At 39.1% G+C, this 21535-nt stretch overlaps 1 protein-coding gene across 8 annotated transcripts in view; it reads left to right on the top strand.

Annotated features, from left to right (window-relative positions):
• LOC102224345 (band 4.1-like protein 1) overlaps positions 1-21535 on the top strand; it is a 103665-nt gene that overhangs the window by 29992 nt on the left and 52138 nt on the right. The gene's annotated exons all lie outside the window — the stretch shown is intronic.

Genomic DNA, 21535 nt, shown 5'->3' with positions numbered 1-21535 from the left:
GAAAGCATCCTAATGAGATGTGGACGATTCCTGGCTGCTCTTTCAAACAATACCTATTGTTTTGCACCTTGGAGACAATGTGGGGGGAAAAAATCCCAAAAGCTCTCAGGTCAGTGAGCCGTGAAGCACAACGCCGCGCTGTCCACTCCTTCCCTGCAGCAGCGCAGCTTTAGCTGATTCTTAAAGGCGTTTATCACTTTAATTCTGGAGGAAAACCAGATCCTCCTGCTTTACCTGACTCTCTCCGTTGTGTTTTTATGTTTTTATGCACATTTTGAAACTACTTGCTGGCCTGTTGATCTGAACTACTAGTGATGTGTGTTGGCTGTATGAACTGTGATGCAGGCATCAGATTGTTTTGGTGTGTTTTTGTATCTGTCCCTATCAAATGAACAATTAAATGAATAATATAAATATAGACTTTTGAAATGTATTTCTATCAGCTGTGAAATTTCTCCTAAGGAGAATTTATAAGGAAATACAATGTTTTGGGAAAATATTCAGACTCAAACTTTTATGATTTTATGTGACAACACAAAGTATCACATTATTCTGAATTGGATGGAAAAGGATCATTTACAAGATCAAAGGTTATTGGTACGGTAGTCTGTGGAAGGACTTTGTGAACTTTGAAAACGCTGTATGAAATATAAATCAATTTCAAAAATGGAATAAAAAATCTCTATTGCAAGAGTTTATTAATGAAGCAGTTTTAGGTACGTGATATGGTTACTATACTGCACATTCAACATGACTGCATGTGTTCTGTATTGGATTATAAAAAAATAGAAAAATGCTTTTTGTTACTGTTTTGTGTAAAATTAGGACCACATTAAATTAACACATTAATTTCACTTAATTAATGACACGGATCTCAACATGTTAAAATGTTAATGAAGTTATACACATCACTATTTATTTATTTTTTTTGTACATATAAAAGTCCTGTGTTTCTCTTGCACGACGTTGGGTTAATCTCTGCATCAAAAAACGATCTGATTGGACGCTGGGAAAGACTATTGTTGTGTTCAAGTTGTGCTAAAAGCAGTTAGCCTATCAACGAAGCTATTCAGGCCTAAAATAGCATCTCAGTGCAAAACATGTAGCAGCAGCACAGAGTTGTTTAATAGCGCTTTCATTCATTATTATTCATTTTTTGGTTAACTAACCAATAATAATTTTGGTTAGTTTTTGGTTAACTAATCAAGAAATGGGTGTTCAAAACTTTTTGATTGTTGAATAACCTAAATAAATTAAAAACAATAAATATCTTTGTTATTGAGCTCATATGTCTGTTTATTCAATGATGTAGCAACATAAATAATTTTTGAATTGAAAATGTTTAGTTTTTGGTTAAAATGTGAAAAATTGTGATTAATTAATTACATCTCCTGCAATTAACTTTTAAACATCTGAATGGAGTCCTACTCCACTTAGAATCAATATAGTTGCACTGATATCTTGCAGGAGTCTGTATGGAGAAACTGTAGACTGCATAACAATATTTAGAGTCGGGGAATGAAGTAAAACTATAAATATTGAAACGTGGGAAGCATATGTATATACAGTATATGTACTGGATGAGTCAGTGGGGGTAAGTTTTAATAAGCGTTAGCTTCTTCCCACTTCGTTTTGAACTGAATATGAAAATTTACTTTCATGTTTGACTATTATCCATTTTTCTTATAGTTTTTTGTCAATTTGCTCTGTTGACTTTTGTTTGCATGTTCAAAATAAATATTTAATCAACGTCGTTACCTTGACCCTCTAAAACATCTAATAAATGTGGCATGCATCAAGTTCATTCAGTTCAGGTAGACAACATCACTTTTCCAAGTCTTTCCGCAGATTCTCAATTAGATTTAGACTGGACTTTGACTGGGCCATTTTAGATCTTGAATCTTCTTTGATCTAAACCGACTTGTAGCTCTGGCTGCACGTTTAGCCTTGGTGAATGTTAGTGTTTTGCAGCCTCCATCAGGTTTTCCTCCTTTGTATTTTGCTCCATCCATCTTCCCATCAACTGTAGCGCAGCTTCCCTTCACATATTAAAGAAAAGCACCCCCAAATTATGACACTGCCACCACAATTCACCATAAGGGATGCTGAGCTCAGCATGATGTGTAGTGATAGTTTTATGGGCATACATGGACTGCTCCCTATTGGTGGGGTTTTCAAACGCTAGATCTGCAAATCCATCTAATCTCTGGGATAACTCTCATATTTGTCTGAGTATCTTGTGTCGCCTGTCCTCTGTCTTGCTGTGTGTTTATCTAACCTCGTGACGTGAAACGCTGCGCCCATGTTGGAGGACTGAGCCACAGATGTTGATCGCAGCTTGAGGTGGCCCACTAACCACCCGGCGAGATTCTTCTTACAGATGAGAAGGTCACTCTGAGAAGGACAGATGGACGGTGTGGAGGAGCTCGTTGATGGGGGGAAAAGGGTCAGGGGGAAACGCTCAGCCGCTCTGACAAAGCAACACATTTTCAGCACCCTGCTGAATTTCTTCACGCTATTTTTGGAACAGTTCATGACACTGCAGTACATTCAATAGCTTGTGTTGGGCAAACTATTTGCTAAATTCCAGTCTGAGGCTGAACAATGTTAGAATGTGCATCTGTTTTTATACAGAGCAGAAAGCAGGGAAGTGGTCTACCATCTGGTACTGAAAGTTATCTGACTGAAAGCTTGATCTTTCAGTCAGATAACTTTCAGTACCAGAAAGTTTGACTTTGACTCATTTGACTCAATAGTCCTAAAGTGTTTATAGTTAATGTATTGTCTCATGGTTTATCAAGAAGCCCAGATGACCAGCCCTCCACCACCATGCCGAACAGTGAACATTCATTCATGCAGTCACTGCCTTTATCTATTCAGATTAATTCCACTGAAAGAAGAGGTTTCATCTACTAATGAGATCTTTTTAGGCCTTCATCCAATTTAAAACACTATTCAAATGCTGTAGAATATTTTCAAACTGGACAGATAAAGGCTTTTAGTGTTGAGATAATATCTTAGACTACTATATCTGTCCAGATCAGCTTCTAGGATGGTTAAATACAATAGTTATAAAGGAAAGACACTCAAATTTATTTTTTTCTCCTATCCTGCCTCAGCATTCCAGGAAAATCATATGAAGAAGCAGGATGGCTACATGTGCCAGTGCATTTCTTGCTCTATAATAAGGAAATTTAAAATGATCCTTCTTTTGTGATTAACTTTATTAAATCAGAGTCGCCTCCGGCATCAAAGTAGACAGGAAACATGAGCCTGTGTTGGTATGACCTTTGGCCTTACATATACGGGCGTGTATGTGTATTTGCATTGGAAAATCCAAAGCTAATTTTAATAGTGTTTGTGCTGATAAAGCACAAGCTGCTGCATTGTGCGTCTTGTCCTAGCATCTCCAGCTTGATCTTACTTTGACTTGAATGTTTTATTTTTGAGGCTTTGTAGTTTTGTTCCGATGCAACTTTAAAAACATACACTGTTCTGGTTTTTTTTCAGGGTTAAGAGGCTTTCTCATTGCAACCCTTGTTGTTCTGATACTTTCATAAAATGAAATATTAAAAATGCTGCCTTTATAGTCTGAGATAGAGCCGCTGTGAACTTTCTGAGATATTTGCTGTACTGGTAAGAATCTTGAATGTTCTCTCTTGTGCATAATCTCTGTGTCAGCAGACTAGCCTTGTTCCTGCTCAGTGCAGGAACACTTGCTTCTCTACCTTCATTACTAATGCCATTCTGCTTTAAATTGTGTTAAATCACAGATTAAAGTTCAAAGGCAGAAGGAAACTGACACTCAATGTGTGACATTGTGTTGATAGGCACCAGTCATTTTGTCCCTTCTGCAGGATGTTTTCTTCCGACTATGTCAAGTTTTGACCTGCCTTTAAGGTAAAATGTGACATAAAAATGGCCACAAAACACTGATGCCACCAGTGATGGGCACTGCTAGCTAAAAACGCACTAATCATAAACATTAGTTATGCTAATGGAAAAGCGGAATACCAACATAGTAACTAGTGGAAATTAAGGCTAATGCTAAAGGCTAACTTCAACTGTCTTGATACGCACCATGTGTTTGTGACACATCACGTGTTATATCAACCTCCACATGATTACACACCCATCAGCTCAGTGGTGCTTCAACAAGTTATTTTTGAAACAGAAAGCTTATAAAACAGAAAAACAATTTAGTGCTTTAGAAGTCATCCAGAAATGTAAAATTAGGGTGCTAAATGCTAACTTGGCATTTAACTAAGTGTGCTAAATGTTTTCAAAGACAGAAAAAATGCTAAACCCTTAAACAAAAAATTAGGTCCACTGTTAGTGGACTAGTGAAAATGTGCCCAACACTTGTACCTTCTTTGACAACTGATGAGTTAAAGTAATAGTCTATTATTCTTTCCATTATTTATTTATGCGTAAACAATAGCAATGATGTTATTTTACTCCAACCTTGCAGCTGGAGTAAAATTAAATTGCATATGGAATTTAAGTATGTAATAATCTATAATTAATCAAAAATATCTAGAGAAATGAGTGCATTTGCAAAAATGGTTTGCTTACAGGTGTGAAGATGTGTAGAAAGAAATAAAATGCAATACCTGGATATAAAATGGTGGTTAACAGTTTGAAAATTATTAAACGAGTCATCTCTGATACTACTGTACAAAGACTGAAAGTGAACATGTTCAGGCTGAATACTGAAAACAGAGTATTCAGTCTATACTCTGTGTATTGATAGGTCAAGTTTGACATAATTCCCAGATCCATGTTGTGGATTCAGTGGTAGATGGAGATCTGATTTTGCTTTTCACCTGCGTTCCTCTTTGCTTGATTCGGTGTTGAATAATTAATGACCAGGTGTAATGTGTCATGTGCTGTTGTTCATTTTGACCTTTTGTTGTATTTACACCTCAAACGGTTTGTTGTCATGACAGCTTCAAGGAGTGCCAATTGGCTGCCACAGTTGGATAAATGAAAAGGGAGTAAAGGAAGAGTTTAGCAGTTAAAGGGTGGAGTTTCTGCCTGAGAAGGTTTTTTTCTTCAGGATGTGTGTCTGAACATGAATGAATGATTTTACAGTTTCCCAGGCGTGAGGCTGGCATCAGAGTCCCACAGCATGATAACCTGCTGGGCAAATAAACAGTTTTATGGCATCATGGTTAACGGAAGCTGAAAAGTAACATATGACCTATTAGCTTTTAACTAACATTGAAAAATAGCAAGTATTACTCATTCAAAAACAGAAATATAACAACCTGACTAGGGCTGCTATTAACAATTATTCTGACGATTAATCAATTAGTCATCAGAATAATTGGTACTTTCTGCAGATTTTTCATTTAAGCACTTCAGCCTTTTTCATCCAATATTACAAATACATTAAAATATACAAACGAACCAACTCTGTCTCTTTTTTTAATAGAAGAAATAAACATGTTATTGCCTTACATGCAATAACATCACATTCTGTTGCCTGCAGTTTTCTGCTTTATAGTCATGTTGTTCCCATAGAGCCAACTTTCCACATCATGGCTGTTTGTGGCTTTTATTTATCTAGTTATTTTCAGCTGGAAGTATTCCTGAACTTATCTATCTTGTAATTCAGGTAAAAGTGTCCTAACCTTCTTTCAGAAAGCCAGTCCAGAGATATCGCTTTTCTGGTATCTCACTGATAAGAACTGAAACAACAGAGTGCTGTCTTAAAACCTCAAAATGCTTTGATACTGTTCACTTTGAACAGTGTTCAAGTTTTTATTTTAATTGACACATGACATGATGCAATTTTCTGCTGTTCCTCTGTAATGAACTGCTGGATGGTTTTGTTGTAGCAGGGAGGTGAAGCGAAGCCTCAGACTCACAGCAGCTTCTCAGTCACATCTCTGTCGTTGTCTAACAAACTAAACCAGATAGAAAACGTTCTGTCCTGTTTGTTGGTCTCCACACAGAGACAATTTAAAATACATCCTTTAATCAAGCGATACCTGTAGCCAACCAGACAATTTTATTAAATTGAATTTCCTTGCACTTGTATGTCTGGAGGAAAGTCCGACAGCATCCAGCAGTGTCTTTGTCTATCCAGTGATAGAAATGCTAAGCGTGCTGTAGCTCATTTCAGCAGCCGATGCTCTGAGGATTTCTTAAAGCTAGTCTTACATGATAATTGCATGTCACTATGATGGCTTCCACTATTATTACGGGAGTCTTGCTGCTGTGCTGCACCTCTGGAGATCAGCCCAACTTTATCTGCAAGCTATAATGGAGCTGCTGGCTGATAGCATGCTAACTGCTTGTTATTCTAAGCCTATCAGTTCACAGGGGGTTTCAGTTTGGGGATGGAGGGAATTTTTGAGGAAAAAGATTAAATGACGTTGCCTGAAACGTGCATTATTTTGGACCTCACGTCCTAATCTAAAGTCAAGAGCACCACTCTCAGATTGGATGTTAATTACTCAGAGGGACAGGGCCTTCCTCTGCCGGAGCTGCTCTCCTGTAGGGTGATACACTTGCCACCTTCAGTACCATATGGCGTGGCCTTGTGCCACCTTTTTGGTTTTTTTGTTTTTTTTCTGGCCTGTTTCAAGGAGGCCGAAACAGGGTAGGGAGAGAGAGATGCTGCGGGCTCGGTTATGGCTGCTTGGTTATGAAATGATTTCTTAGTTGTGGCTCACATTGTCTCCTCTCCCCTTGTTTTTTTTTTCCCTCTGCATGTCCTTTCCTCACATTGTCAGACCACTGCGGCATTTCGTGTTTGAGTATGAGTGCCGCAGATAGACATGATGCTATAGATCCCCTCACCCTGACCCCTCCTCTCCTCTCGGAAAATGCGAAACGGCTGGTTGCCAAAAATGATTCCGAATGCTTGCTGCTCCGACCAGATGATGCAAAAGCTTAGCTTTGTGGAAGTCAGAGTGGAAAACGGTGGGTGGTTTTTGGCCGGTAGTGGACGGGAGCAGGGGAAGCTGTAGGCAAGAAACAAAAAAACACTCACACACTGACTCACACACTCCAGCCACTGCCTCATTGTGTGCTGCACCTGCAGCACGCCCACCCCGCTGATGCGCAGCAGCTCGCCCTCCCACCCCCTCCTCGGCACTTAAAGCAGTCCATTAGCCAGCAGTAGCTGAGTGCGGCTCTAGCTAGCTGGGCAGCAGCAGGATGTGTTCAGCTGCTGCTGAGTGCTTCCACTGGGGGCTAGCAGGAGGCCCATCTGTGCTAAAATAGCATGGATCCAGCAGCCTCTTATGTTTCCTTCTTCTCGTCTGACCATGCAGCAGTGACGTTCTGAGCTGTTGTTTATTTTCCCTTTATGCCAAAGGCTGTTGTAGCTAGCGTTTGGTTTACAGATGTTTAAACAACAGCTCACAATTTACGATTTGTTTCAAAAGAGAAGGCATAATCGCTCACTATGTAAATCACAACCACTTGGGAAAAGTTTTTCCCTCAAAAGGTCAACTAGAAAAACATGTGGCTTCGCTGTTTTAATCTTCCACAGTGAAGACCTGGAGCACATTAGTAGTAGATTTTTTAAAGTAAGTTTCTGCACCTCTAACGGTGTTGACACTAAATGATTTTTTTTTGCAGGGCTGCACCAATTACAATTTTGAAGTCTTACCTACGCTTTCCAATTTTGGCTGATACCGTTATTGTTTTTTGTCTGAAAAGTAGCTAAATATAGCAGAAAAGTTGTCTAGTTGGCAAAAGTGGGGCGACTATTGTGAAATGCGCAATGTTACCTATCATGGAAGAACAAAAAGAAAACAGAGGTTGATTTTCAGACTTTTGCAGAGGTAGATAAAATTGATGGATATGATAGGTTTCTCACATAAGCCTCGACCGAACATCATTCACCCAAAATGAAGGAAATCAGGGCCAATTTATTGGTACATTTTACATTTTTTACTAGTGAGGGAAACCAACTCAACTAGTCCCTAATATGTAGGCTAAAGTTACCCTAAAGCTACATTAGCAATGGCTGCTAACATCTCCTGAGTTAGCCACATCAGGTCAGACCAGTGACATTAACATGAATACAGGAATGAAATGTTAAAAAGTTACTTAAACAATGTAAAAGAAGCTGAAAGTTGTCAGCTCATTGGTTCCTGGAGGAAAACACAACGCAGAGCGAACTGTGAAGAGACAAGTCCTGCTGTGTGAGCCCTGCTGGCATCCACCATTTTCTGTTGATTTATGGCTCTTCTCTGTGCTTTTGTAAGGGCAAAGGAAAATGAGAAAAACCACCTTCGAGGTACTGTGTGTATAAATGCCAGCTCCGCTTCAGGAGGGGAATATTTGTTCCCACAGAACATATAAACCAGGCTGGTGGCTGTTTCTGTCCCACAGAGGACAGGACTTGTGATTCAAGGACATTCTGTTGCAAACCACAACTGAGCATGACCGTTAGCATTAGCACAACGCTATATATGCAGCACATGGGAGGAATATTCCTATGTTAAAATTGCAGGTTCGAGTGTTTTATTGGGACTTTTTGTGACAGAGCAACACAAATTAGTGCAGAGTTGTGCACTAAGAGGAAAGTGATGCATCGTTTTTCATTTTTCTTTCAAATAATCTGAACAGTGGATGCAGACTCATTTACAATGACACCAACTGTCTTCACAGGACACATAACTATGAAACATATCTCAGCTCTGTGTAATTTCATCTCTTCTGTGAATACATCAGAGGGTCATTAGTGGTAACCCTTCCCTTTGGCATCTTAAAGAACAAGGAACACAGCAGGCAGGTCAAGAAGATTAAAACAAGGTTAGCTTAATAAGCTACAGCGGACCCCTGTGTATTCCTGGTTCAGTATTTGCGGATTCATTTATTTGATGTTTCTGTGGATTAATTATTTACAGAAAACCAGCCTATTTGGGATTTTTTTTCCATAGAGGATTTCTAAATTGGAAAGACAATGCAGCTTGGGAAGATGAAATATTTAGGCCCAGTGCTAGTTGGTTGGCCTTCATGAAGTACAGCGTCATGGCATAGGAAACCAGAAAGATGGTAAACGTTAGCTTCTGTGGTAGTGCTAAAACAGTTCCCACTATATGTATTAATGGATATTAAATTATATTTGGTATTTATACCAATAGAAGAGGCACTTATGAGAGTTTTTAGATAATATTCCCTGATTTTAGCTATTCTTGACTGGCTGTGGTCCTTAATTCTTTGAATACCAGTGATCCGATGTACTCTGTGTTAGTCTGTAACACAGAGTACATTGTAACACAATGTGGAACATTGTGTTACAATGTACTCTGAAGTTGCAATGTGACAAAATGTACAAAAGTTAAATGGATGTGAATACTTAAGCTAAAGTATTCACTGCATGTTTTGTCTGTGAAGCTCTCAGCGCTGAAACCAGCACAGAAAATGGAATATACTCGACTTGAGCATTGCAGGAATGAACTCATCTCAGTACATTAAAAATTCATGAAAAAGTTTCCCAGAAGATAAGAGCAGACTTTCCTTTGGCTCATGCCTCTTCCTTTCCCCTAAACGGCACTCGTTTGCTCTTGCAGGTAGCTAGAAATGGTTTTGCTATTTAAAGTTGAGTGGATTTTAAAAAACTCCTTCCTGTGGACCTAAAAAAGTGAATCTCGCTTCGTGCTCAAACAAAGACAACATTGTGTCGGCGCTTGCAACATAATCAGGGGGCATGATTTGCAACTTTCCGGAGGGTTGGAAAGGATTTCGCAAGCGACTCAGCTGTTTATCTCAAAGTTAAAGGCTAAAACCCTACTGTAGGTGGAACTGCTGAGTGTAATCTGTTACCAATACTTGAGATGAAACTATTTAGTTGTAATCAGGACGAAGAAATCAAGACGGCCCTAAAAATCTCGCACAAATCTTTGCTAGCGCCACTCTGGACCTCTCATTGAGACACTTTGAAAGAAGTCCATAGAAGGAAATGGTGAAAGCCGTCTATCAGAGTTCATTCATCAGGTATCCTCTAGCATACCTGATAGCTAGAGGAAAGTCTGTAGTGGCTGGTTGATGGACAGAAGACACCGTCTAACAACTGAAGTGCCATAACGCTGTTTATTAATTTATTTATTTGTGCTTTTGAAAATGTTTTTAAGAGCTAAAAAGGGAAAATATTTGGCTTATATCTTTTGGGTAATCACAGCTCCTGATAAATGCTGCTGCTCCACAATTTTGCTGGATGTCCACTGGGATAGTATATCTTAAATTACTTTTTCCTTGGTTGAATTCACGCCATGGTCAAAAACACCGATGTGATTCAACTGCTACCAGTCGGTGGAAGTCGAGTCAAAGCTTGTATTCTTTTATTACATAAAGTTAGCTAATATTTAGAGGAAAGTGGAGTAGAAACAAAAATCCTTGACTGTTGATGTTGTTTTCTCTATAAGTTTAGCAGTTATTCATTCTGCTTGATAAAATTTTGAGCTATCTTTCATCACAACACTGTTTCTATTTATATTAAGGTGTGTTGACAATTTTCTCTGCACAGCTGTTTTCATAATGTTTACTTGTTTGTTGTTTTATGTTTTTATCATGTAAAGATCTGTGAATTGCCTGCTGCTGAAATGTGTTCCACAGAAAAACTTGCCTTACCTTTCCTTGCTTAGCGTCCCACCAGAGGATTTTAATTAAGCTAATGTTTGGATGTTACCTAGACCATTGCAATACTTGCAGTGCATTCTTTTCAGACCTTGTCCTGGGATCCCTCTCTAGTTTAGGAAGCCATCTGTCAGAGATTGACTCAAGAATAGTTTGGTAAAAAGGCAAGTTCATGGTCAGCTCAGTGATTAGAAGGTGCACAGTTTCTAGTGGAGGTTCATTACAGAAACCTTTTTTTTTTTTGCCATGACTGTACAGAGGACCCTTGGTATTTGGTTTAGTGACTATGGAATGTAGGAATGCTTAAGGTCCCCTCTAAAAATAGCATACCTGCATATAGTTCAATATCCAATATACCTTAATATGAATTAATGCACACAGTTGACACAGTCTCAGCACTGCAGCTGAAGCTAACATCCAGAGTCTTCCTTATCGCTGCTCTTGAGGGTAAAGTTAGCCGGGTCATTGCCTTCCTATGCAGTTCCACTCTATTCTCATCTCCCTTCAGTTCTCCGCCTGGAATTTCTTCCATTGAGCTCAATTTCTACAATCACGGAACAGAAGAAATAGTGATGAACAAAGACGTCATTTTACAGTTATATTCTGCCTGTGATCGTAGTTTGGCAATGGCAGTGGAGAAAAAGAACGAAGCCATCCAGTCCACAACTCTAAATATTGAGCAATTAAAGTCAGAGCAAGAATAATGCTTGACTTTTTATTGCTGGCAAAGATGTTGTGGCTCCACTCCCCACAGGGTTGTTTTCAGCTCACACAATTTTCAGGAATCTTCATCATGCTGGCGTATTACATTTGTCATGGCCAAACAATAGTGATTAGGTAAAATCGAATCCAATCGTTTCAACTTCAACAAAGTCCACGCCTCCAACAACCAGTCATTTCTCAGTAAACAGGGTCCAGACATCTGGACAAAGCAAAGTGTAGAACTAGCTGCAGCTTTTCACCAGGCTAGAGTACAGCCAATCAGCAACTAGTAAAACTTAAGCCACTCTTGAATCAGCCGCTTTGCAAATGTCAAGAAGAATTGCGTCTATATATTTCAGCTTCCCAAGATGTGTTTTCTGTCAAATATTTAAGATTTGTAGTTGTGTTCAACAGAAAAATCTGTGAAAACTGAACAGTGAATATGTGGGGGTCCACTATATATAAACAGTTCAGAACTGATTGTGTGCCAGCTGATATTTTTTCTCCCTTCATATAGTGACAGAGTTACACTAAACAGCATTGAACTGAGTAGATGAGACAAGAAAGACTGAATTTGTAAAAACAAAAGAAATAAAGTAATATTTATAGTAAAATGACTTTTGTACATTTTAATAAACAACCACAGGGACAGAGATCTGTTGCAGAAAATAAAATCAAAGGAGGAAAGAATTGCGTAGGCGTGTATATGTGTGTGTGTGGGTGCGCGTTTATGTGTATGTATTGTCAGTATACATGTGTTTGTGTATTCCTTCAAAGGGAAAGGCAAAATGAGGATCAGACGAAGTGTGTGTGCAGTGCCGAAGCAAAACTTCAAGCGGTTTGGGCCATCAGACAAGTTCCGTTTGAAATTCTACAGACGAGTGTTTCTGTGGAACTTGAACTGTAGCACACATGAGCTTGTCTGCAGCTTAATGGGACACAACACACCAATTTTATTTGAATATGTTGTGTATTATGTTGCTGGGACTTCAAAAGCTCTGTATGCATTTCAACCTCCTAGCTTAACAAACTAGGAGGTGACGCATTAAAACTGTCGGCTTTGTAAGCATGCAGATTTGTCCTTGAACTGCATTATATATGGAACCCACAATTATCATCACAATATCAGTGAGTGTAATGGAATGCTTGCATGCATTCACACATTGCATACCAATAATATATCATTCCAGTTGGACTGATTCTGTCTGCACCTGATGCCTATAAAAGGTCATCAATTCTAGGGCCTGAAATGAAGGGCCCCAGAAGTGGTGGGAACATTGTACTAATGGAAAGAAAGAAAAGATTCAGAAAATGTGAGCTCATAGTATTCTACAGGCAAATTGCCATGTGATTTTACACTCAATAGAGAGGACAAAAAACCGCTCAATAACTTTGACTGCCACTGGTTTTAGCTGTCAAGTTGGCAACATGACGCAGCAAACCTTAAATGTACGTGAGATTTCTTTTAAAAAAGGGACGCAGCTGCTACTAATTGTCAACACTACAACAACTAGAGAGCAAGGTCCAAGGGCATCACATCAGGAAAAAGTTTTTATTGAAAGAAAAGCTAGTGAGGGAGAGAGACGTAGATCGGTTATGCTAGCTTGACTTTGACAACCTTACCATGTAGATCTGCTGTGGAATTCAGTGTTTCAGTTCAGTCAAAAAAAAAGGCCCATCATGTCTAATTGAATGGTAGGTTTCCATTTTCTTCTCCATCTTTCTGGTTGCAACTTTTAATATAATTTTACCTGGGTTGTGATTCAGTTTAAGTCAAAGTAAGATGTTTTGCACAGAACAATGATCTGTTTCAGAGAGAATTGCAGCACAGCCTGGATGATGACACTTCCTGCCATCGTCCTGAAATAAGAGCCGTCTGTTTGACGCCGGTGAATGACCTCACTGATTAAACTCACACTGCTCCCATGTTGAACAAGCCTCATTTCAATTAATGATTCAATTACACACAATCAGCAGGAGGTACACCACCACTGTTGGGTCTACTGGTTTCCTATTACCCTGCTTCACCAGCTAATAAATTATTTGTCATTGTAAGATCATTTCTAGCCCCCCAAAAATAGAAAACCCTGGTAAATGTAGTTCCAGAACAACCGGGAACAGTATTACCAAAACTGCTCTGACCTGTTTTTTTTTTTTTTGTTATTGTTGTTTTTACATCAGCACTTCATCTACAGCCATAAACAGCTGTGATTGCAGTCTTAAGCAGCAGGAAACAATTTTACCACACAGAAATTACAATGCTGGAGAGTCTGGTTTGAAAAGTGGGACTGTTGTCAGTGTCTCATTAACTGGAACACAGTTGAGACTTCTAGTTGAGACAGATACACTCCAGCCTCAGAGAGTCTTGCAGAACTTTTTGGCAGAAACGGAACGAATCTGGGGCAACATATTCTCACACTTGGATATGTTTTAGAGGGCCAGCTTGGTTTGGGTTCTGCACACATTTAATGTATTCCACGCAGTGGAAATAAAGCTCGCATTGAGACAAAGCAGAAATGATTTAAAGGCTTGTTTTGGAAGCGATTTCGACAATAATAGATAAGAGGGGACAGCTCAACAACAAGCACTGTGCAGGGTACGGCCCTCTGAGTGTCATTTTTGTGGTTTAAAGAGTTAAGGACAGCTTTGTCAGAGCAATTAGAAACCAACAAGCTTTGTCTTGCCATTATGTGTCTCCCTGCCCTCGAGGTCCATGATGATGCCCTTTCATCCGCCTGTACGCTTCCACACCCACGTTCTTGTTTAACGCTCTAGTCTGTTGTTTGCATGCTGCCGAGGTGCATAATTCCAGAAATGGTGCCTTTGGTCATTTATCATGGCATCAACAGTGGGAGTTGGGGACGATGGAAGAACTGCAAGGAGAGAAAGGGGGAAAAAAAAAACCTTTTCAGTCCTTAGGGTGCACAATGTGTGGCAGAAAGACAGATTTGTCAGAGGTAAGGCAGCTGTCCTTGGGAATCCTCCACTGAGCTTTAGTGCAGAATGAAAAAGACTCCTACAAGAGAGCAAATAGGAATTCACAGAAACCTGTAAATGTCGCTTTGCATACTATTAATCAAGCATATTAGTTTGGAACGGCTGAATAACAGTTGCATTGTAACTATGGGACTGTAGCGCATTCATTTTGATTAATTAATCTACTGATAAAGATTTCAATGGGGTAAAAATTAAGAAACGATTTTTTTAAATTTTTTTTTACATATGACGGTTTTGACCGGAATCCTTTTTATTCAAGAGTTTCTGGTACGCCCATAAATCTGATGCACAAGCAACTTCCACAAACAGCAAATGAATGACGAAGCTGCTTCTCTTGGCCCACATTGGGTTCATTTTTGCTTCTGAAAACAATCATATTGGATGCTGGAAAAGACTATTGTTATGTTCAAGTTGTGCGAAAAAGAGTTAGCCTTTTAGCACAGTGTAGCTATCAGCATAGCTATTCAAAGCTAAGATATAATTTCAATGCTAAACATGTAGCAGCAGCACAGACGTCCCCAACGGCTGCCTGCAGACGCAGCTTAATCTGTATATAATAAAATTCTTGCTGTAACTGCGAAATAATTTCCCTGGGATGAATAAAGTAATTCTTCTTCTATATTTATTATTTTTAGTATACGTTATGAATTGTACAGACTTTAGAGAGTGGGAGTTTTCAATGTGCAGCCAGCTTTATATTAGTTAGCTAGCTGAGTTTAACCCTCAATCAGTTGTTACTTCTTAGGTGTGGTTGTCCTGAAAAGTCTTTATTTCACACCTAACAAAATGGGCTTAAAAAGTGTACTAGAGTACTATATTATTAATATCTGATGCCTTCATCTAAAAAAGATTCTTGTGATTTCACAATGGAGGACAAATCAAATGGAAAATGATCTATTTAGCTATTTTATTTAAGACTTTTTCTGTGGTTAAGCTTTCATTGTTCAGTCCCATTTTTTCTATTTAAATCAGACAGTTTGTTTAATGGGAGTGAGAGTAATCCTGAAATTTTATGTCAGGCTCTCCAGCTCCAGCAGTGTTAAGATCACACTATCAAAAAACTCATTTCATTTCTTCACTCGAGGTAGTTGGTAAATAAGAAGTGCTCTGAGCGATGCCCGATGGGTCTCATCAGTGCTAACATGAGTTGTCAGAGTGTCAGTGTGTTTGGATCTGGTGCTGGGTGAGTGACAGTGGTGTCCTTGAGTCTCCCATCCTTTTCTCTGGGCCACTGTGTGAACTGCCACTGACAGGCAGCAGTGGGGCGACATGCCAGACTGAGACTCTGCTGCCTTCAAGGTACAAATGCCAACAGGAGACACTGCTGGACAGTACAGCAGCAGAGATCCAGTAAACAAAGTAACTTAAAAGATACAACTTTAGGTTTTATTACTGAATAAAATTCAATGTTACACCTCAACTTTTTCTTTATTATATAATTTGTCATTTTCTCAACTTCTGTGAAGAAAGTAGCAGATTTGTAGCAGCCTATTCACAATCTAACACCAAGAGGACTAGGAATACTCTCTGTTAGCATACTAAAGTTAGCATTTAGCATTCTCTACAATGGTGTGTTGGACTCAGAAACTAAAAATCAATAAAAGCACAAAGTTTAAGTCTCTGAAAAAGGAAAAATGTAATATTAGGTAGTGCAAAAATCTAAAATTGATAACATATTAATGAGTAAATGGACATTGTCAAATCTTCATGATGCATGGACCAAATTCAATGTCTTTGTTGTTGTTCAGCTAATAAGCTAATAAGTTTAAAATTTTAAAAAGTTTAAAAACTGATCCTGCAACTACTTCCTGTCTTCTTTGTGGTTTGCGCCAGCGGCAACATCCGTGTGATGTGAAAGAAATGTCTCCATTGCAGTTTGGTGAAATAAACCCATTTTGATACAACTGAAAAAACAACCTGATCCTATAACCATACCTTTGATTTGAAAAGTGAGAGTCGGCGTGGTTCTGTTGAGCAAATTTATTTTATAAATTTTGACATTTATAAATGTCAAATTGTGCAATTGTATGGTAGATGGAAACACATCCACTGTTCACTTTTGCTACCTTGAGCCATGATGGCGACTGTTTGATATTTGCTCTGACTTGAAATGCCACATAATCATACTTCCTCCTTCTTGTCGTTCTTTATCTTTTCTGTTTATCTGTGATCCCCCTTTCTTTCCAGCTGTCTCATCATTCGCCTTCTTGTTCAGTTAGTATTTCTGTTCCCCTATCATCGCTCTGAGAGAGAGAGAGAGAGAGAGAGAGAGAGAGAGAGAGAGAGAGAGAGAGAGAGAGAGAGAGAGAGAGAGAGAGAGAGAGAGAGAGAGATGAGTCGGTGTGAAAGAGAGGACTGTATGCAGTTACCTTGGCAACTGCATCTCGAAGCTTAGCCTGCTCTCTTCCACATGCATACACACTTCGTCTCTCTCTCTCTCCCTCTCTCTCACACACACACACACTTTCTCCATCCTCCTGCCTAGCTTTGATTAAAGCATACCTCTTAGGAGGCTGGATAGACAGGAGGAAGAGGCAGAAGAAAGGTGGGGACTGGCCCGGCTTGTTAGGGGAGACATGATGCTTTTCTTCTCTGATGAATTATTAGAACTGAAGCCACATATCAAAGGCAGAGCTTGTCTGGGAGCTACACGAGGTCCGCAACAAAGAAAATAGCAGTCCACACTGCACTTTGAGATTCCCTCCTCGCCTCTGCAGAGGTCTTTGTCAGTTGGCTGATAGAGGCAATTGTGGGTAATAGTCTGTTACAGGAAATTAATGCATTCGCCGGGCTCCACTGCCTCACTCTACGACATCAATCTGTGCTAATTTGCCAATTAATCTGATTCGATGACACAATGTCTCTATAAGGGACATCCATTTACCTCCAACTAACTTTACGTTTAGGTGATTTGTGTTCTTTATCACATCTTCTTCCTGTGTGTGTGTCTCAACATGCCTGTAGGAGGGAATTTTCACCTCCAGCGAACAAACGGCGGTAACTATCGATTCTGGAGTCTTTGTGAAATGTGTCATAGTTGGCGGCGCGCTTGTTAACGTGGTCAGAACGGGAGTGAAAAATATCCACAGTGGGAACTGGAGTGGGGTTGACTGCAGTTGTTTTGGGGTAATTTGTTGTTGGATGTCCACACGGTGAAAACTTTCGGTTCTGTGGCTCAGGGGGACGTTAAGAACGATTCAGAATGCTTACAGTAAAGTTTTGTGACAACCTCAAGACTACTGTTGGATGAAAGATTATGAATTTTCTGAGAAAACCCAAGATCAAAGGGACTTCTGTTAAAACAAGTTCAATCTTCGTATTTGAGTCAGAGTTCTGGATATGCAGTAAGAAATGCTGCCTTCCAGTAGAAGGTACACAATCCCCCAAAATACTCTTTTATACTCACTTCCATCAAAATTTTGAATCAAAATTTTAAAATAAAGTACAGTGAGGCCTAGAAGGTGTGCAATAATGTTGATGTTCTGTTGTTTTTTAAATGGTTGTGTCTACATAGTATACATATATGGCCGTTTGTATGTATTGTATGTGTATTTTATTGTTTGTTTGAACAGCTGCTACTCTACAGTCTTGAGCCAATTATAAATTTGCCCTTGGGAACAATAAAGTAGTTTATGAAAGTGCTTCTTAATGAACCTTTAAACTGTTATGATGTTTCTTTTCAGGGATTGTTAACAAGGAAGACAATAATAAATGTCAGTAGGAGGCAGTCCACAGCCACTGATCTTCCTGTTCCAAACGTGCCCTGAGAATTTAACATGGAAAGTATTTCCAGTAAGTGTCTCTTCCTGGTTAAATCACCTGGATCAAATGATGGCTCGTTAGAAGGCCTAAGAAGAACACTGACATGCTGAAAAGGTTGTTGGTACCACCAGGAAGAGAACTAAAACATGCAGGGTGCCGGCCCTCCAGGACCAACTTTGAGCACCCCTGGTTTAAAGGTTTATAAAAAAAAAGGCTTCTGCATGAACGCAAAATTTTTAGCTTAGAGTTGTTTTGAGATGGCAGATTTACTTTGCTCTCACCATCTCAGGGATTAGCTTCAGCTAAATGATGATGCTGTGAGTCTTTTACTGTAAGAAAGAGGGTTACTTACAGGATGTAGGATTTTTGCTCTGAATGAACAGAGACATAACCTTCTACCTCTCTTTGAAAAAAAAAGCACTTGTAACGTACCCACTCCAGAGAGTGGGTGAGTACTTATTAGCCTAGAATCATTTGTTTCAGAGTGCAATCAGAGGAGGAGGCGGCGATGCTGATCACTTGATTTTTTTCCCCCTCCTTGAGAATGCATCATTCTTCAGATCCTCTTCTCTCCAATCAGAGTTTACTCTGAAATCATATCCACAGTTCAGCCAGTGACAGGAAATTGATTAGACAGCAAGTGGGAAATGAGTCCCCGAGCGGACCCCCGCTTCCCTTTTATCCCAAGGGACGGGAATTCATTTCTGTCAGATCACTGTGATTTTTGTGTAATGGGACAATTTGCACAGTGGGGGAGCTGAAGGAGACACAGAGAGAGGACGTTCACACTCCTTTAAACATGTGCGATATGTCAGGACCTTTTCCAGGCCAGGAGTCTGGAGGTAGATGTCTGTCCTCAGAACAAGTTGTGATAATACCATGGTCATCATGATTGAACTGATGTGATTTAACGCCTGCAGAGCTGAGAGGCCATCAGGGAGATCCTCTCACTGCAGTGTGTAACTTTTATAAAGATTATGTCTTATACATATTTGTTTGGTATGCTGTGAAAAGATCGATCTCCTCCTTGAGATACTATTTCCATCTGAAGATATGCACCACCGCTCCCAACCAAAAACAACCAATTAGTGCCAGCAGGAGGGGCTTAGCGCTGTCAATCAACATCATGTACTTGCTGACAGAGGAAAGCTGTAGCAATAGCAGAGAGCAACGGTGGGGAGGCTTTGAGGATGGCAGGGGGGTGGGAATGTGCAGCACAACACGAGATTGTGATTGACAGCGCTAAGACCTGACTCCTGGCTCTGATTGGTTGTTTCTATTTAGCTCTGGGAGAAAATGGAGGAGCTCAGTTTTTTCAGATTATCACCAAACTGTCACGACATCATGTCAGTTTCAACAAATACGTAAACAAAATATTTTTTATGGAAGCCACCTACTACAGTAACAATGTTAACAACACCAACATTTCAAATAATGATGTACAATGTGATCTACTTACTTTTAAAACAGCAAAAACAACTGATAATCTGCCTCTAATCTCTCTAGTGGATGCAATTTAAAATCTTTTTTTTTTTTACTTTGTCTGAATGATGCCACTTTTGAAACTTTTCTCTATGTGGTTCTCAAGTGTCATTCAAGGTCACAGTTTTCCTGCAAGCTGTTTTGCACAGATCTCCTTGGAGATATTTTGTGACAACATGGGTCTTACACGTCAGTATTTTTAATAAACAGCCGCCAAAGAACATTCTCCAAGGTCACAAGCATTTTAACCTTCAGATGCGAAATCTACCGAGTGGCTATGAAATAATTTCACAACAATAGATTAGCCTTGGACAGCAGTTTAAATAGAAATATGCACTTTCTCTATCACAGTTGGCAGATGAACATATAACTGTAATGTAACTTTTTGTGTCTTCTTTTCGGGTCTATCTTCATATTCCGACATCCATAAGTTTGTGATGTCGTGATGTAAAACGTACAGTGAAACAAAACTGGCTGAAATATTTCACTCCAAAGTCTACAAATAAAATCTTTCTCTCACTCTGGCTTTTTATGAGGAGCCCGAATTTATTGATTAAAATGATTAATAATTACATTTTTATGTTCCTACGCACAGCCCATAATGACAAAAACAGATTACATCTGCAGTGATATAGATTTTCTTTGTCTTGTTTTTAATCACGCATATAAGCAGCAAAAAGTCAATATTTGTATGTTTGCTTGAGATGAATAGATGCTCACAGAAACACTGCAGCTTTCTTCCGTTTTGGTTCACTTCATAACTAATAACATAGAGAGCATAAAGCTTTTCATACAAATACTGATGCATCCTATAGTTTCATTCATTTGCTTTAGTGAGGCTCTTATTCTGTCTAGAGTCAAATAATATTTTATTGTTATTTTATCCAATTATAAAAAGTAAAAAAATAAGAATAAAAATGCAATTTATTGTCTTAAATTGTATTGAATTAAATTTCAGCACAATCAAAAAAAATCAGGACACCAGTGTTGGAACTGCAGCACATGGTGTGGAGTAACACTGATATTGAGAAAAAAGACAAATGAAAATAAGATCTGTGTATATGTTTCTGTATGCGTAAACCTAAAGGCATGGATATATAGACCAATGGAAGTTATGCTGCCTAATAAGTGCACCAAATGCCAATGTATAGAGCATATAGAGAGAACAAAGAAAGTTATGCAAACACAGAACCCTGTGGTACTCCACAACCAGACTTGGTGCAGGAGAAAGATTTATTAGCATGTTAGCATGCCAATGTTGTATATTGCAGGAATAAAATCTCAGCCTCAGAAACCTGCATTATTTCTAAGCTTTGTCTAAGTGTAAGACTATAAAATTAACTTTATAACCACGACTTTATATCAATAAATGAAAACACGACTGATTAGCATTTTCATCTTTTTTTTTCTTTTTTTCAAAATTTTATAAGGTTGCTCAAAATTTGCACAACAGTCAGACGGAGTCGTAGCTTGTGTTACATTGCTGCTGCATTTTCATGAGGGAAACAGAATCTGGTGACACTTTCTATTTACTTATTTATCTAAAAATCATTGTTTAGCACTGCTTTTATGTTCATAATAACTAATTCCTGAAAGCTAAATGTTGCCCTTTAAACTACAGGAAGTAGATTTAAGAGTTTTTACATTAATTATATGCTTTTAGTTTTCCAAAGTAGTTTCAGTGCTGGTAGTCTATGTAGACTGCATTGTTACTCACTCTTCTCCAAGGTCTCTGTGAGTCTCTGTTGTGACGTGCCCTGAACACACACCTCTTCAAACTGACAGAACTGGCTTCTCTCTGCGCTTGTGGTTTGGCTTCCATTCTCCTCCAGCAACTGGAGCTTCCTGCTGATTTTCAGGAATATTCACTTATGGCACATACACACACACACGCCCACGCCCACACCCTCCCCCACACGCCCACACACGCCAACCCACAAACAAGCCCATCTTAAAGAACCCACTCTACACTGTATGGATCTTTGTGTTC

The sequence above is a fragment of the Xiphophorus maculatus genome, chromosome 20, assembly GCF_002775205.1.
Source record: "Xiphophorus maculatus strain JP 163 A chromosome 20, X_maculatus-5.0-male, whole genome shotgun sequence".
Classification (NCBI taxonomy): domain Eukaryota; kingdom Metazoa; phylum Chordata; class Actinopteri; order Cyprinodontiformes; family Poeciliidae; genus Xiphophorus; species Xiphophorus maculatus.
The sequence above is the reverse complement of the archived record's forward strand: the minus strand, read 5'-3'. Positions and strand labels throughout refer to the sequence as shown.